At 36.9% G+C, this 17,437-nt stretch overlaps 1 pseudogene; it reads left to right on the top strand.

Annotated features, from left to right (window-relative positions):
* LOC612647 overlaps positions 1 to 17,437 on the top strand; it is a 197,962-nt pseudogene that overhangs the window by 37,006 nt on the left and 143,519 nt on the right.

The following is a 17,437-nucleotide window of genomic DNA, read 5'->3' on the forward strand; positions in this document are numbered from 1 at the left end:
GTGGGTTGTGAGTCCTGTGAGGTGCATGTGTGAGGAACCTGGGTGGGCCTGTGAGGAAGGATGATTTTGATTAAAACCTGAAAGAATTGAATGACTAGGGATTCCCTCAGACACTGTTTTGGTACCAACACTAATAGATGTAATACAGAAGTAGGAAGAGGAATATCCACCTGCTTTGCAAAACAAACACAAAAACAAAACCCCAAAAAACAAAAACCCTAACCAAAAACAAACAAGTCCTCAAACCAAAAACGTTGCTCTTTTGAGGTACTGCCAAAGGATCCATTCATCGGTAGTGTGCGAAATTGTGTGGCCAAGTGGGAAGTGATGTAGCGCAGCAGAAATGCAGAAGTGTGGTACAGGATTTAGGGGAAGAGGCCACTGGGAGTGGTGTGCGAGATGGGGAAGAAGATAAAGTGAATCAATGAGGCCACTTGTGATGAATTTTTGTGATGACAAACAGCGTGCTTTCTTACTCTCTTCCATTTTTACATTATTAAAATGGATTAGTACTGTTTGCTCACTTTCATATAGAATGGGTGGTGAAACTCTTAAACAACGTTTATTTACTTAAAATTTAAAAACAATTGTCTTAAGGACTTGCCTAGTTATAAAAAATCTTTTTTTGTTACATTTGAAATGTTAGGAAAAATACTCTTCACCCTCCACGTGGCATGAAGTTCTCCTCTAAACTGGAGAGCTGAGGAAATATAAAGTTGGCTACACTCCTCACTCTTCTGAGCCCCCCCCAAAAAGTTAGTCCAAAAACATCTAATTCAGGGTTTCTCAACCTTGGCATTATTGACACTGTAGACTGGAAAATTCTGTTGTGGGGGACTGTCCTGTGTGCTGTACTATGTTAGGAGCTTCCTTGACTCTACGCACTAGATGCCTGTAGCACACTTTCCCTCCCCTTGAGTGGATACAATCAAAAGTGTCTCTCAGCATTGCCAGGGCAGGGGAGGCAAAATTGGCCCACATTGAGTGTCATTGATCTAAGGTCACACAGTGTACTAATTTGAAATAAAAGAACTCTGATAAAATAATGTTGGTAGAATTGACCATAAACTTATTAAAGTAATACTTGCATTCCTGTGCATTCCTTCCTTAATTTTTGACACACTTGTTTCTTGATATGTAAGTATGATAGATGCTTAAAACTAAAAACAATAACAGCTGCCATTTCCTGAGGACTTCCTGAGTGCCAGATACTGTGCTAAGCGGTTTATCAACATCAAATTCTCTTTGTACTTGGGCACAGCCTTTGGAGGGTTACATTATGAGTCAGTTGGGGTCCTTGCAGGAAAAGGCTCACTCTAATCAGGTAACCCGATGAGACTTTAACGAAGCTCAGATGTACATTTGAGGGTGGCAACATCAACAAGGAAGGAGGAAAATCCCCTGTGTAAGTAAGAACTGGTGGATCTTATGCTAGGTCTGAGGGGGCCAGAGGAGGGGGTGTTTACAGAACCCAGAAAAGAATGGCTGTAGTTTGAGATGGTTGCAGACAGCAGCACAGAGTGGGTATAGCCAATTCAACAGCTGCCAGGCAGGAAGGCATCTGGGGGAGGTAATATGTTAAAGCACATCCCACCTTCCACCCTTTGACCCCTCACTGATGACTCCCAGATCCAACAGGAAGCGAAGGAGCCTGTTACTGTTGCATCCATAGCGGTCATCTCCTGGGGCTCAGAGCTGGGGAAGGGTTAGAGAATGAATCTGGAGGGGCAGAGGGCAAAATTCTGGTTTGCTCTAACCTTAATAAACCTTTATATAATTAGGATATTTTATTAAGTGATCTTGAGCATTTACACAGACCATGACAATAACTACTAGTAATAATGTGTTAAAAGATAAACTGAGGCATATTAGGATTTTTTTTGACTTTGAGTATCCATTTGAATGGGGCAGTGTCAAACCAGAAATGGTAAGGTGCACGTGACCAGCAGGAGCCAGGGTAAAAGTATGGAAGCAAAGAAAGGAAATTATTGATTGGCTATAGCTTAAAGCCTAGTTGGCTGTTTGTGACTGATTGTCCTTAGCGTTTTGATTTTGTAAACTTGAAGTATTTATAGGCTTGGATTTTGGTTTGCTTGCATAAGCCCTCGTGGCATTAGCATCATCTCAGTCTAGTGGCCTCCCTATTTAGTTAACTTAAAAGGATTGTAGTAGGTGTGGGGAAATTTCTTTTGTGAAGGGCCAGAGAGCAATATTTCAGCCAGTATGGGCCATATCATCTCTACTGCAACTATTCAACTCTGGCTATAGAGCAAATGAATAAATGAGTTGGCCATATTCCCATAAAATGATTATTTTTTGGTTCAAAGGGCTGCAGTTTGCCAGCTTCTCTGCTTAGGAAAACAAAAACTACATACCGTGCATACTAAATGATGTCAAGTTATTGATCCCCCTTAACTCCAAAAGCTAATAGAAAACAAATGAAAAATATAGCACATTTCATATATATATATACACAATTACCCTATCTAGGCTTAGAACATTAAAATCATCTTGCAATAGGATTTGTGAATTTTATTTTTTGTCATTTCAACACTATTGTTGTAAAAACAGGCTGAATGAAGTGAATGACTTTGTATTTAACATCCTCTAAAGCCCAATGCAGTGTTTACTTAAAAGTGAGAAAACCAAGCAGAATGAACAGAATTGTGTTTATGAAGTCAGTAAATATGTGGAAAGAAATAAACATATGTGAATAATAGTATATGGAAAAAATAAAAAATTATAATGTTTACCTAAATAATTCTTATTAAATGGAACCAACTAAAAAAGGTCAGGCCATTGAAACTCTTATGTTGATGCCGTATGAGGGATTATTGAGCTTGTTGTGCCACAGAGGTCATACTTTATAAGGGGACTAACAGCATATAAAGATCCTAGAGAGAAATCCATAATCCTAATTACAGAAAGGTACCCTTGACCCTCTTTCCCTTCCTTCCTTCCTTCCTTCCTTCCTTCCTTCCTTCCTTCCTTCCTTCCTTCCTTCCTTCCCTCCCTCCCTCCCTCCCTCCCTCCCTCCCTCCCTCCCTCCCTCCCTCCCTCCCTCCTTCCTTCCTTCCTTCCTTCCTTCCTTCCTTCCTTCCTTCCTTCCTTCCTTCCTTCCTTCCTTCCTCATATATAGATTGAAATTGGCTTGATTAACCCCAACCCATATATCACTAAATTGTAATATTTTTCTGAGGTGTCTGGGGATTCTGAGGGATGGCTTATGTTTCTCTAGTCGTCTCTGCCTTCAACTGTAGCTGTCAATTTTATAAGTCATTTCACCATTCCTAGGGTGCTGCCTTGGTGTTCTGACTATGACAAGGTTCCCTTTTCTTGATTCCTCAACCCTTCTCCCCTCTTAACAAGGTCACATGTGTTGTGTCTTATATTGATGATTTGAACAGATGTAGGAGGCGTAGTAACACAAACAACTTGTGATTGAGACACAATTCTTATATTCTGTAAAATCCTTCTTTGTAGTCTCTAGTCTCCAAGATGTTTGCTTCTCACCCAATCTCTCTTTTCTCCTGGCCCTAGAAATACCTCCTCCACCTCCCATCCCCAAACCTCTTCCATTTTATTAAGGGGAACATTCTGGGTTGCCAAACTTCCACATGAATATGGAAAAGTTGCCCATATCCTGTGGTTGGTGGTAGATCATCTGCTGTGACTCTTATGCATTTCACCTCCTTTACTACCTGTAAAGGAAAAGAAGGAATCAGGTGAGTTGTTTTTCCCTGGCATGAATTAACCTACCCTAGCGGGCAGAGCAAAGGGTCTTGTTTAGTTAAAAAAAAAAAAAAAAAAAAAGAAAAAGAAAGGCTAAATTTCCGTTGTGCATTGTAAACTCTAGCACTTAAGAAATTGAGATTTTATCCATTAATTTTTGTTTTATTTTATTTTATTATTTTTCTGGCTGCCACTAGTCAAGTACACAAAGATGATAAGGTCCTACTGACCACAAAATGGGAGAGGATGGCCATAGGTTAGCTAGGAAACCCTTTTCCAAAATTTTTGTTTGGGGTTATGTTCTTGGCAAGATACAATTAAAAATTTTGGATTTATTTTTGAAAATACTCATTCAGGCTTTTAAAAAATAGTATTTTATTTATAGGACTTTCCCCTTTGCTTCTCCCTCTTCTTTTGTCACCTCCTCAAGTTGAAAGTGGTCAATTAGTGTACTTAATTGGATAATTTAGGTCTCAAATCCCCTTTATTTTAAATGATACATATAAGATCATTTATGTCCTATTTAATTTTACCTTCAGAAGATCCAATCATAAAGAACAGGTATAGAAAGTTTTTTTCTAAGAATAATTACATAGCTAGAAAGCTGAAACTAGCTTGTTTAATTCCTGAGATACTGATTGAGATGATCACAGAGTAATTGAGAAGAACCAGAGGTTGGCTCTTGGTAATACAGGAAACCTTTTTCTTTTTTTTTTTTTTTTAACAGTTTTGTTATTATTCCTAGGAACAAGCCAAGAGCAATGAATCAGGCTGAAGTTGGCAAGAAATACATAGCTATGTCAATGGTATTAGACCTGAAAGTATTTATACAATTTGATCAAGTGAGTTCTGAAAAAAACAAAAAAAACAAAAAAAACAAAAAAACAACATAGAATATTTTGTCTTTTAGAAAAGCTTATTTTAAGGAAATTATGTACTTCATGGCCTAAGGAATCTTAACTACAATCCTTTTGGAATAAAACTCTACATTACTACAATGTTGATGTTATGGAAACCTGTAGAGGAGAAAGTCTGATTAAAATTAATTCCTGTTCCTATGAAGGTAAAAGGCAGACAGCCAAAGTAAGGGCAAAATGAAGTATATGCCTTAAGGAAGAACAGTTTTAGACTATAAAATTGTGAGTCTAGAAGAGGAGGGAATTGGGATGATTTATTTAACTCAGTAATGAAACCTAAACGTAATCTAAGTAATGGTTTCTAAAGTAACCTAAGGTGCAAAACCCTCCAACTGTGAAAATTTAACTCTGAATGTATTTTAATTCATAATAAGAAGGTATATCTTCACATATTGACTAACAAAAGAAGTTCACAAACAGAGATTTCCAGAGTATAAATCCATAGAGAGAAATGGATGGCAGATACATATTCCAAGGCACTTCTAAAATTAGATTATTATTTGAATGCTTCAAATTTTGTGATTAGCATAGAATTGGAAATCTCCAATAAAACTCTTAGCAGGGACAAAGGCAAAGATTCTTTCTTTGTAAAATTCAATTCAAATCCTCAAATATTTTTGAGGGCCAGATGATCTCTGGGGGCCTTTCACAGTAACATTCTGAATCGTAGGAGCAATAGATTGATTTGCTACTTGGTTGAAGGAAGGTTTGACCAGAGCATTGGATACATTTTTTGATTTCTTGCTGTCTCTTTCCTTCCCCCACACCCCAATTTTTCTCATTCAGCTCTCCTGCTTTCTTTATGACATTTTACTCTTATTCTATTGTAGTGAAAGTGTTCCTCATGAGACTAAGTCTCTTTCATGAAAGAGTCTTATCCTGAGTCATAGCATGTATGATGCCCTGTTTTAACAAGGATCCCAAGGACAGTGGTGGCTTTTGAGGCTTTCACTGTGAAGACAGTGCCTGGATTTCAATTATTCATTATCTTTAAAATATACAAAGGAGTGAGAGGGGATATCTCCTGTACCCCTGTGTTTGTTTTCTGCTTTATTCTTAATGCATTTACATGAAGACATGCTGCACACATCACTTTTTATGTGGCATCATTTTACCTTCACCTTCAGACCAGCTGTATCATCCATTATCACCAAGTAATAAAGCTATCACCACTGTCACCCTAGTCTAAACTAATGTCATCTCTCTCCTGGCTACCAAAGTAGCTTTCCGATTGGTCTCTCTGCTTCCACTCATTTCTCTGCAGTTCGCTATCCACATGTCATTCAGAGTGGTCTGTTGAAAGCATGAGTTAGATTTGCCCAAAACACAGCAAAGGCTTTCCATAATATTTAAAGTAAAATTCAAACATGATTTTGCCCCTGCGTCATCCTTAAACTTATCTTACCCTGCTCCCCCTCTGGTCTACTGTACCCCAGGATCACTAGCTTTCTTTAGGTTCTTCCTGCAGGTTTGTTCCTTGGTGGACAGTGTTCTTTCCTCATTCCAGACGGCTAGTTGGAGCCACTCGGCTATTGGTCACAATGTGTCATTTGGAGATAGGCCCTCTCAACCAATTCACTGGAAGTAGCCACACAATACCATCATAACACCTCTTCTGATTCTTCACATACACTTACCACTATCCGATGCTCATTGCTTTTATTATTGGGGTTTGATCACCTTCAACCAATAAAACACAAGTCTTTGTGACTGAGAACCATACCTGTTTCCTCAGAGCCTAGAATAGTATTTGCTATGTGGTGAGTGCTCAGTAAATATTTATTGAATGAATAATAACCATCTTTACATTTTTCACCTGGGTTGCAAGACCATAAACAAATGATAACAAATGTAGTTCTGTTGTAAATTCAGTGGGTTAATTGTGTTCTTTATGTAAATAGTGATAAATGTGACTTTCCTATAATAATACAGAGTATCTCTAATGTGCTTCTGTTTTTTGAATTTCTACTGCCCTTGAACAGAAAGCAATTTGATAGCTTTTTCATTAGGAATTTTATGCATTTAATTTGAATATTGTATTCAGTCTTCAACATCAAAACAGATTATCTTATCTTTCCCTTCTATCTCTCCTTTTAATTTCAATCATAGATAGCTGTAATTTTAGGATCCAAAGGCCAAATGTTTTAATGATCATTCTACTTTGGAGAAGTGTACTGAAGAAGTCTGTCCTTGAGTTTGTGGTACCTGACAAGGAAGCCAGCAGAGATTGTTCGTGGCCAGGAGCACTTATTTTAAAAAATTGACCCTAAATAACACTGGCACTGTGGAAGAAGTCAGATATCAAAATACACTTTGCCTAATGAAGCTTCAATTTTAATATTAGAAGTTGGAAGTAGTACCCAAAAGGTAGTGAGGCTGGGAAAACAAATTTATGACCCACTCAAACTGAAAGTAGAGGGTATATATGGATTTAGGATTGATTCAAGCAAATACCTATCACCCATACTTATAGGCGCTGACAAAAACAACTCATGTTTTTAAAACCCTTTTTGGAAAGCCAGATTTAATTTATTTAGGGAGTGTGTGATCCTTAAATCCATGACACATTTCAGTAGATCCATTCAAAATAAAGATCTAGACTCAAGTGATATCATTCAAACTATGGCAAGATGACCCATTAGTAGATTGTGAAATCAATTAGTGTGTCATGATTGGTAAATTTTTTTTTTAAAAAAAGGACATATAGGGATCCCTGGGTAGCGCAGCGGTTTAGCGCCTGCCTTTGGCCCAGGGTGCGATCCTGGAGACTTGGGATCGAATCCCACGTCGGGATCCCGGTGCATGGAGCCTGCTTCTCCCTCTGCCTGTGTCTCTGCCTCTCTCTCTCTCTATCATAAATTAAAAAATATATATATTTTAAAAAAAGGACATATAATAGATCGAATCAAATATAGAAGGTATCATAGGGCATCACACATTATAAAACTTACAACAATTTCATTAACATTTCCTGTCAGTTACGTGATTGTAGCAGGTATGGCATCATCATGTAAAATACATTTCTCCCTGTGAATGGGATCAAAAATCTATAAGAGCCACCAGAGAATATTCAATTGGTTTGGATTGGGTTCATCTGACATAAAATGAAGAATAATTTCAGAGAGAGTTTTCCCAAGGGTATAAGGACTAGTCCCATAATAAGGACAAAGTCAAGTTGTCACTGATATCCATGAAGTAGGAAATTATTGAAATATAGAAGAGAATGTGTTGGAGTCCATTATTCATAATTCCCACAAATATGGCCTCATATGCTTTGCTTGCTGACGGTTCATAACTTGCTTAATCAGGTTTTGAGCTTCCCACCCAGAAGTTAAGCTCCTTGAAGTAGAAGTGGTCATATAATTCTTCTATGTGTCTTGTAATGCTGAGAATGTAGTGGTTACATAAAACATATGTGTTAGTTGACCAACTGGAAAAAATGTGAGTAGCTAAAGAAGATCATACGTGATTTGCATAATTTTGGTTGGCCCAGTAGTTATGCCCACTGTCTCTGTCATTAGCATACATATCAGTTTTCAAGTCAAGTCTGTTTTGAATTGATTAAAAATAGGACATGTGATAATTATCAAATATCAAAACACCTTTCAAAAATTCCAAATAGCTTATCACAGTCAGTTCTATTTTTTTTTTAAACTTTCGAATCTGTGGTTCTATCGAAAGAAGATCGCATTCTCCTGGCATGAATTGTTTTTCATTATAACGGTAAGCTTGGAATCCAGAAGAGGTTAGAAATGGTTTCAGATTCCTATTTAGAGTCTTTTATCTAATTCAGGTTTAGAGTCTGCTCCTCCTGCACAATCCAAAGTCGTTGAGTTAAATTAAACAAGAGATTCCTGAGAAGATGAAGCCAACCATGACTAACGTCTTGTCTCAGACACATGTCAAGCTTGGTTAAGAATTAGACTCCCCTTCGTTATTGCCTGGACAGAGGGAAGTCTCTTTTTTAGTATGACCCAGCATGAGTGAGCAGGTCTCATGTTCATTTGAAGCAATTTACTTTTGTATTCCTCTTTTGTAGTTCACAGCAGGTCTTTTTAGAAGGAATAGAGGGCTCGCTCTGCAATCTACCTTTATTGTTTCACTGAAGAGTAGAAGCAAAACATATTTTAATCAAAAGAATTATACCTGAGTGCTCTAAGTGTTTCCAGAGCCAACAGAGAAGGCCCTGCTACATTTAAGGCCAGGGATGATGTTTTAAGAGGAAAATGTTGATGGTAAACTCATGGGGAAATAAAATCTTAGACTATTCTCAGTGACCTATCTCATTGGGTAGTAATCAGGAGATAAGGCCAGAAATTCCAGAGATTAGCTCCAGTAGATAAGATTCTCAGACTTCTAAAAAAAAAAAGACATTGCTAGGATACACAATGAGTTCCATGGAACTTGAGTGCCACTGTTTTACAGCAGAGCCACCTTTCTATTGATTAGTGTTAATGAGATGAGGGGGTCCCACATTGATGGATTATCAAAGTCTACCTAATCTTGTTTTTTTTTTGCTATTTATCCTTTCTTGTTGCTATGGTTAGAAATATGTGCAAACTAAATCCTTGTTTCTTCTTTCACTTGACCTTATTCTGATTCATCAAAGTGATTCTCTTACACTCTGAACTATGCCAATTATTGTGTCTGTCAAGCCACACATTCATTAGAGTATTGGGACTAATGGACATGCTGTAAGAGCACATTCATCTTTAGAAATACGGTAAAAGCTAATTCTTTTGGCTCAGCAAAGCTCAGGTTGACATCTTGCCACTCTTCTGCTGCCAGGAATATCTGGTGACTTAATGAAGCAAAGATCTTAAACACACAACTCAGTGGATTATTCAATATCAAGGTTTGCACTAGCGTCGGTGAAAAAGGATTAACACTTTCAGTTCTACGAAAGCAGAGGCAATGAATTAAAACACAAGAGGACTACCAGAATGGACAGTGCATCGGAAGGCTTACAGAGTAACTTGTACTTCAAGAGCCCATTGATCTGCCTTTTCATATGGAATTTAAAAAATAATCTTTTATATGCCGGTGGTAATACAATGGGATTAGTGAAGCCAATGGGCTGTGACTGTTTAAATATTAATTGGGACAGCAATGTCTAAATCAGTTGTTCTCAACCCTGACTGCATATTAGAATCACCGAGGGAGCTTTTAAAATTTGCCGATGATGCCTAGTTCCCCCTCCCCGCCCCCAGAGAGACCGTTTAAGTTGGTCAGGGGCAGTGCCCTGGCATCAGAATATTTTAAGAGCTCCCTTGGTGATTTGGATGTACAGTCAGCTTTGAGGACTATGAGTAAATAAATGCTAAAACAGAATAGTTTTTTGTTACCAGGATGCCTGATTCAAATATCCCATTTTTGAAAAAGATTCTCCATGGTGTATCTTTTGTTAAAACAATAGAACAAGCATCTTGTTTCATTCAATTCCAGTCACTTTGGTCTTTGCCCTGTGATAGCATATTATGAGTTGAATGCAATTAAAATATTTTGGCCATTTTCAGGAAGGCTTTTGAAATTTTCCAAATATATTCAATATGAAATTGATGCTCTAGAAAAGTCTCTTACTGTTTGCAACATCATGGAATTTGTTCACCAGACCAAAAAAAAAAAAAAAAGTAAAATATACCCAAAAATTCTTTGCCAGTTCAATAAACAAGCAAACAAAACCCTTAAAACCTGTTTTTGTTTAGTTAGTTCAATTGACTAAAAAAAGGAGACAATTAGTTATTCATTAATTTGTGCCAGAAAAAAAAAGTGTTGTTATGAGAGGTAGTGATACACACACACACACACACACACACAGAGAAATGCTATGAAACCCTCATCCCACCATTAAAAAAATTTGTTTTTAAGATTTTATTTACTTATTCATGAGAGACACAGAAAGAGAGAGAGGGAGAAGCAGAGGGAGAGGGAGAAGCAGGCTCCATGCAAGAAGCCCGATGCGGGACTCAAACCCGGGAACCCAGGATCACACCCTGAGCCAAAGGCAGGCACTCAAGCGCTGAGCCACTCAGGCATCCCCCACCATTAATTATCTATGGAGTTTTGATCAAGTCACCTCAGCCTTCCTTGGCCTCAAGGTCACAAGTTCGTGGTGGAGCTGAGATGAACATCCACGATTTTTGTCTCACACTCTGTGTTCTGCTGCTTGGGAAAAGAACAGTGAAGACCAAGAAGGTAAAGAAGGTGATGATGGGGGTACTGGAGTGGGGTGCTTTCTTAGGGATTAGACTGGTTTCTACATTTCTCTACAGGCTACCCCCCTACCCACATGTATCTGAGTGTGCCTGAGTTCTTGTGGAAAGGCTGATGTGAAGCCTGAATTCCTTCCTGGAGTCCAATGTGTGGCTGCTTGCCGGGGTGAGGACCTTCCGCAGCAGTGCTGAGCACAGACCCACAGCCACCACCCTCCTCTCGGGGCTCCCTGTGGCCTTTTGTTTTGCCACACATCCCTGCTAATGATTTCTCTGAACTTCCTCTAAGCTGGCCTCAACTGCAAGTACTTCTGTGCCTTGGATAATGACTTCCCGCCTTTCAGGTGGCTTCTTACTTAAATGCCATGGAAAGAGGAGCAACCCAGCCGGGGCAAGCAGGAGAGATGTCACAGGTACAGCGCAGCCTTTGGGGAGACTGGAACCTGATTTGGTTGGATTCCTACAGTCTTGTCCTACTTTCGTGTTTTGCCTCATTTTTTTTGGTTGTAAAAATGCAAAGCATTCACACTTCTTTGCTTTCTCTCCATGTCTTTGTTTTCCTAAAGATCTATATATTTTTCTCTGAATTCACTAACTTCACACATTTATATTCTAGTAATTCTGATACGTTTCTCTCTAATCTGAATTTCCTCTCCGATTAGTCTACCTGTGCAACATCTAACATACACATCTTCCTGATTTGATGCCATTTAGGACATATTTTTTGATTAGTCCTTTTTTCTTATTTTATTATGTATTTTATAATATAACGCTAAAAAGAATGGTCTGACAGTGCAGTTCTTTCATTGTATTCTTATAAAAGTGACATCTTCTTTATCAGGTGTAATTGCTAAACTTAGAAGCAGTATTTATTGACCATCATCATTTACTTTTTTCTGCTTCTTGCCCCAATTTAAAAATACGTTGCTATCTTCCACTTCGATCTTCTCTACTCCAACACATGTACTGTTTTCTGGCATTTTTTTATAGCATGTTTTGTATGTGTTAGTGTGTGTATGCTGAATTTTGTCAAATGCATTTCCTGCATCAACCAAAGACATCAGGTGACTTTTCACCTTAGTTTGTTGACATGATGATGGATTGCATCATTTGATTTCAAATGTTGAACCAGCCTTGCATCCCTGGAATAACTCCAACTTGGTCATGGTGTATAATTCCTTTTACACACTGGTAGATTCAATTGCTAATATTTTTTGATTTTTTTTGCATCTAAATTCATGAGAGACATTGGTTTGTAGTTTTGTTTTGTTTTGTTTTAATGTTTTTTCAGTCTGGTTTTGAAATCAGAGTAATGCTGGCTTCATGAAATGAGTTGGGGAATGCTGTTTCCTCTGCTGTTTTCTGAAATAGAGTGTAATTTTAAAAAAAAATCAGTTTATTTAAACAAAAAGAATATATCATTCATTTCTCCTATCCCTCCAACCTGCACCCCCCACCCCCACCCCTCCTCTGGCAACCACCGACACCTGTTTTCTGGATCTATGAGTTTGGCATATGATTTAATTATTGTGTTTAATGATTCTACATAAAAGAGAGATCCTACAGTATTTGTCTTTCTCTTATTCAGTTTGCATAATGCCCTTGAAGTCCATCCATGTTTTTATAAATGGCAAGACCTCATTGTTTTTTACCACTAATATTCCATTGTGTGTGTGCTCATACACACACACACACACACACACACACACATCTTCTTTATATTCATCCATAATTGGACACTTAGGTTGTTTCCGTATTTTGGCTATGTGAATAATGCTGCAATGAACATTGGGTGCGTGTATCTTTTTGAGTTAGTCCTTCTGTTTTCTTTGGGCAAATACCCAGAAGTGAAATTGTTGGATCATAGGGTAGTTCTATTTTTAATTTTTAAGGAGATTCCATACTGTTTTTCATAGTAACTGCACAAATTTATATCCCCACCAACAGTGCACAGGAGTTCTCTTTTTTCCATATTCTTTTTTAAAAAATATTTTATTTATTTATTCATGAGAAATGCAGAGAGAGAGGCAGAGACATAGGCAGAGGGAGAAGGAGGCTCCCTGCTGGGAGCGTGATGTGGGACTCGATACCATGACCCTGGGATTATGCCCTGAGCCGAAGGCAGATGCCCAACAACTGAGCCACGCAGGTGTCCCGCTTTTTTCCATATTCTTGCCAACACTTGTTATTTCTAATCTTTTTTGGTAATAGCCATTCCAACAGGTATGAGCTGATATCTCACTGTGGTTTTGATTTGCATTTCCCTGATGATTAATGATATAGAGCATCTTTTCATATATACCTGTTGGCCATATGTATGTCTTCTTTGGAAAAATGTCTACTTAGATCTTCTGTCCATTTTTTACTCAAATTGTTTGGAGTTTTTTGGTATTGAATTGTATGAATTCTTTATATATTTGGATATTAAGTCCTTATCAGATATGTGATTTATAAATATTTTCTATGATTCAGTAGGTTGCCTTTTCATTTTGTTGTGCAAAAGTTTTTTAGTTTGATGTAGTCCCACTTATTTATTTTTGCTTTTGTTGCTTTTGTTTTTTGTATTAGATTAAAAAAACTCATTACTGAAACTTATGTCAAGGAATTTACTACCTATGTTTTCTTCTAGGGTTTTTATGGTTTCAAGTTTTAGATTCAAGTCTTTAATCCATTTTGAGTGATTTTTTGTGTATGGTGTAAGATAGTGGTCCAGCTTCATCCTGGCTCTCTCATTTTTCTAGCCCCATTTATAGAAGAGAGTATCCTTTCCACAGTGTATATTCTTGGCTCCTTTGTTGTCAATTCATTGACCAGATAGGCACGAGATTATTTCTAGGCTTTCTATTCTGTTCCATTAATCTATCTGCTTATTTTTATGCTAATACCATGTTGTTTTAATTACTGTAGCTTTGTAATATTGTTTGAAATCAGGGACTAGGATGATTACAGCTTTCTCAAGATTGCTTTGGCTATTCAGGATCCTTTATGGTTCTATACTAATTTAAGGATGGCTTGTTCTATTTTTGTGAAAAATGCCACTGGAATTTTGATAAGGATTGCATTGAATTTGTACATTGCTTTGGGCAGTGTGGCCATTTTAGCAGTATTAATTCTTTCAATCCATGTGCATGGAATATCTTTTCATTTATTCATATTGTCTTCAATTTCTATAATGTCTAATAGTTTTCAATATACAGGTCTTTCACCTCCTTCGTTAAATTTATTCCTAGATATTTTATTTTTTTTGATGCAGTTGCAAATGAGACTGTTTTCTTAATTTCTCTTTGGTAGTTCATTATTGGTGTATAGAACACAACAGGTTTATTTGTTGTGTATTTGAATCCTGCAACTTTACTGAATTTGCTTGCTAGTTCTAACAGTTTTTTGGTGGAATCTTTAGGGCTTTTTATGTATGTCCTCTGCAAATGGTGACAGTTATGCTTCTTTTCCAATTTGGATGCTTTCTAATATCTTTTCTTACCTTATTGTTATGTTGAATAAAAGTGGCAAGAGAGAGCATCCATGTCTTGTTATTGACCTTAGAGTGAAATGCTTTCAGCCTTTTACCATTGAGTATGATGTTAGCTGTGAGTTTGTCATATATAAGCCTTTATCATGTTGAGGTTTGTTCCCTCTATACGTGCTTTATTGAGAGTTTTTATTATAAATGGATGTTGAATATTGTAAAACTTTTTTTGTATCTGTTGAGATGATCATATCATTTTTATTCATTTTGTTAATGTGGTGTATCATATTATTGACACTTTGCAGATTTTTAGCTGTCTTTGCATCTTTGCAATGGTTCCTTCTTGATCATGGCGTACGAACCATATAATGCATTGTTGTTAAATTCAGTTTGCTAATAGTTTTTTGCAGATTTTTGTATCTCTGGTTCTCAGGGATATTGGCCTGTATTTTTTTTTTTTTTTCAGTGGCATCCTTTCTTGGTTTTGGTGTTGGGGTAATGTTCGTCTTGTAAAATGAGTTTGAAGGAGTTCCCTCTTTTATTTTTAGGAAGAGTTTGAGAAGGATTAGTGTTAATTCTTCCTTGAATGTTTGGTAGAATTCACTCTGAGGCCCTTTAGTTCTGGACTTATGTTTGCTGGGAGATTTTGGTTACTGATTCAGTCTCCTTACTAGTAATCAGTCTGTACAGATTTTCTATTTCATCATAATTTAGTATTGGTAGGTTGTATGTTTCCTAGAATTTAACCATTTTTTCCAGGTTGTCCAATTTTTTGGCATATAATTTTCATAGTAGTCTCCTATGATTCTTTGTATTTCTCTGTTATCAGTTATAACATCTCTTTCATTTCTGATTTTGTTTATTTGCTTTTTTTTTCTTGGAGAGTGCAGCTAAATGTTGGTCAATTTCATTTATCTTTCCAAAGAATCAGTTCTTAGTTTCATTGACCTTTTCTACTGTCTTTTTAGTCTCTATTTCATTTATTTCTTCCCTAATTTTTGTTATTTTCTGTCTTCTATTAATTTTGGGCTTTGTTCTTTTTCTAGTTTCTTGAGGTATAAAGTTAGAAACTTTTTTGTTTCTTGAAGTAGGTTTGTATTACAATAAGTTTCCCTCTGAGAACTGCTTTTGTTGCATCTCCTAAGTTTTGATATGTTACATATCCATTTTTGTTTGTCTCAATGTATTTTTTTGATTTTTGTTTTAATTTCTTCTTTGACTCATTATTGCTCAGTGGCATGTATATTTACTTTTCACGTATTAGTTAATTTTCTAGTTATTGTGTAATTAATTTTTAGTTTTGTACCATTGTGGTTTGAGAAGATGCTTGATAACATTTTAATCATTCTAAATTTATTTGTGGCCTAATATGTGATCTGTCTTGAAAAATGTTCCAGTACACTTGAGAAAAATGTGTATTCTCTTACTTTTGGGTGGAATATTCTGTAAATATTTGTTAGGTCCATTTGGTGTAATGTATCACTTAAAGCCAATGTTTCCCTATTGATTTTCTGTCTAGGTAATCTATCCATTAATTTAAATTGGATAGTAAAGTTTCCTTCTATTATTTATTGCTGTCTATTTTTTTAGGTCTGTAATACAGCATATTTTGAACATGTAGAACAGTATGAAAATAGTAGTGAGTACCTACTTGCTTCTTGACACTTTCCCCAAAACCATTTCTGTTAATTTGAGGGAATAAGATACTGCAGAAACATATAAATTAACCTGCATACCCTTTTTTCTTTCTTCCATTTTGTCTCCTGGCCTCCTCCAGGATAAGCTCTGTCTTAACTTTATTATCATCTCCATGCATGCTTTTTATCATTAAAAGCATATATCCATAAATATAACATTTTATTCAAGTGACATTTTATGAAGTGCTATTCTGCAGCTTCTTTTTTTGGCTCAGTATTAAGATTTTTGAAATACATGGCTCAAATTTATATATTTTAACTCTTATATCATGTTCTGTTGAATATTCATACAATGTATTTAGCTAGTTGAGGGGCAATTAGTGTCTTTCCAGTCCTTGAATTATTATAGACGGTGTTTCAGTGAACATTTCTGTTAACTGTGTCCTTGTGTAAACAGGTTGGGTTTTTTCTGTGTCCCTAATGCATTGTTGGTTGTGTAACAGCTCCTCTAAAATTAAACTCTCTTACCATTTACTACCAGGGGGCTGAAAGGCAAATTTCCTGGTTTCCATTTCATTTCAGTGCACTCTAGGAGTGTCAGTAGTAAGGTTCTGATCAGGACAATTAAAGAGGTTGAGCTACCTGGCTAGAGTAAAAGCAGCCTGTGGTATGAACTCTTGGTAATTTATTGGTTCCTCTAACTGTAAATTTGCACTGCTCTTGCAGTAGATCATTTCTGATATGCCTCTTCCCCTTTGTTTTCTCTAATTTACCTTCTACTTGGAGCTTGGAGGAAATTATTCTGTTCACCCTTCTAGGATGAGAGGATTTTCTGTGAGGTCTTTCAGATATGTGCAATATGAGCTTCCTAGAGCAATCAGAGATTTAATGTTTGAGGTCACTGTTCTAACTTCCCATAAGATGAGCTGCTGCTCTTCTTGATGAAACTGGAATCACAATCACACATTTCTTTTGCTTTTTAAAAAATTTTTAAAGAAAGATTTTATTTATTTATTCATGATTTTAAATCTTTAAAATAAAGATTTTATTTATTTATTCAAGAGAGAGAGAGAGAGAGAGAGAGAGAGACAGGCAGAAGGAGAAGCAGGCTCCCTGCAGGAAGCCTGATATGGGGACTCGATTCCAGGATCCCGGGATCATGACCTGAGCCAAGGCAGATGCTCAACCACTGAGCCACCTAGGTGCCCCTCAATCACACTTTTCTGATAATTGCACTCAGCATTGGGCTACACTTTACCCCAACTCTACCTTGGGCTCGTTTCTGTAATAATAGGGAAGTATTTTCTGCAAAGCTACATCAGATAATTTTAACAATTGAGGAAACATAAGAGATTGTGTAATATTGCATTTTTAAGTGATGTCACTGAGCTCCATGCTTCATGGAATTGCTTCCTTCTTTCCTTCTCTCATGTCTGGGTAGATGTAGGTCAAATTTTGCTTCTTCCTGTAACC

This window comes from Canis lupus, chromosome 4, assembly GCF_011100685.1.
Source record: "Canis lupus familiaris isolate Mischka breed German Shepherd chromosome 4, alternate assembly UU_Cfam_GSD_1.0, whole genome shotgun sequence".
Lineage (NCBI taxonomy): Eukaryota > Metazoa > Chordata > Mammalia > Carnivora > Canidae > Canis > Canis lupus.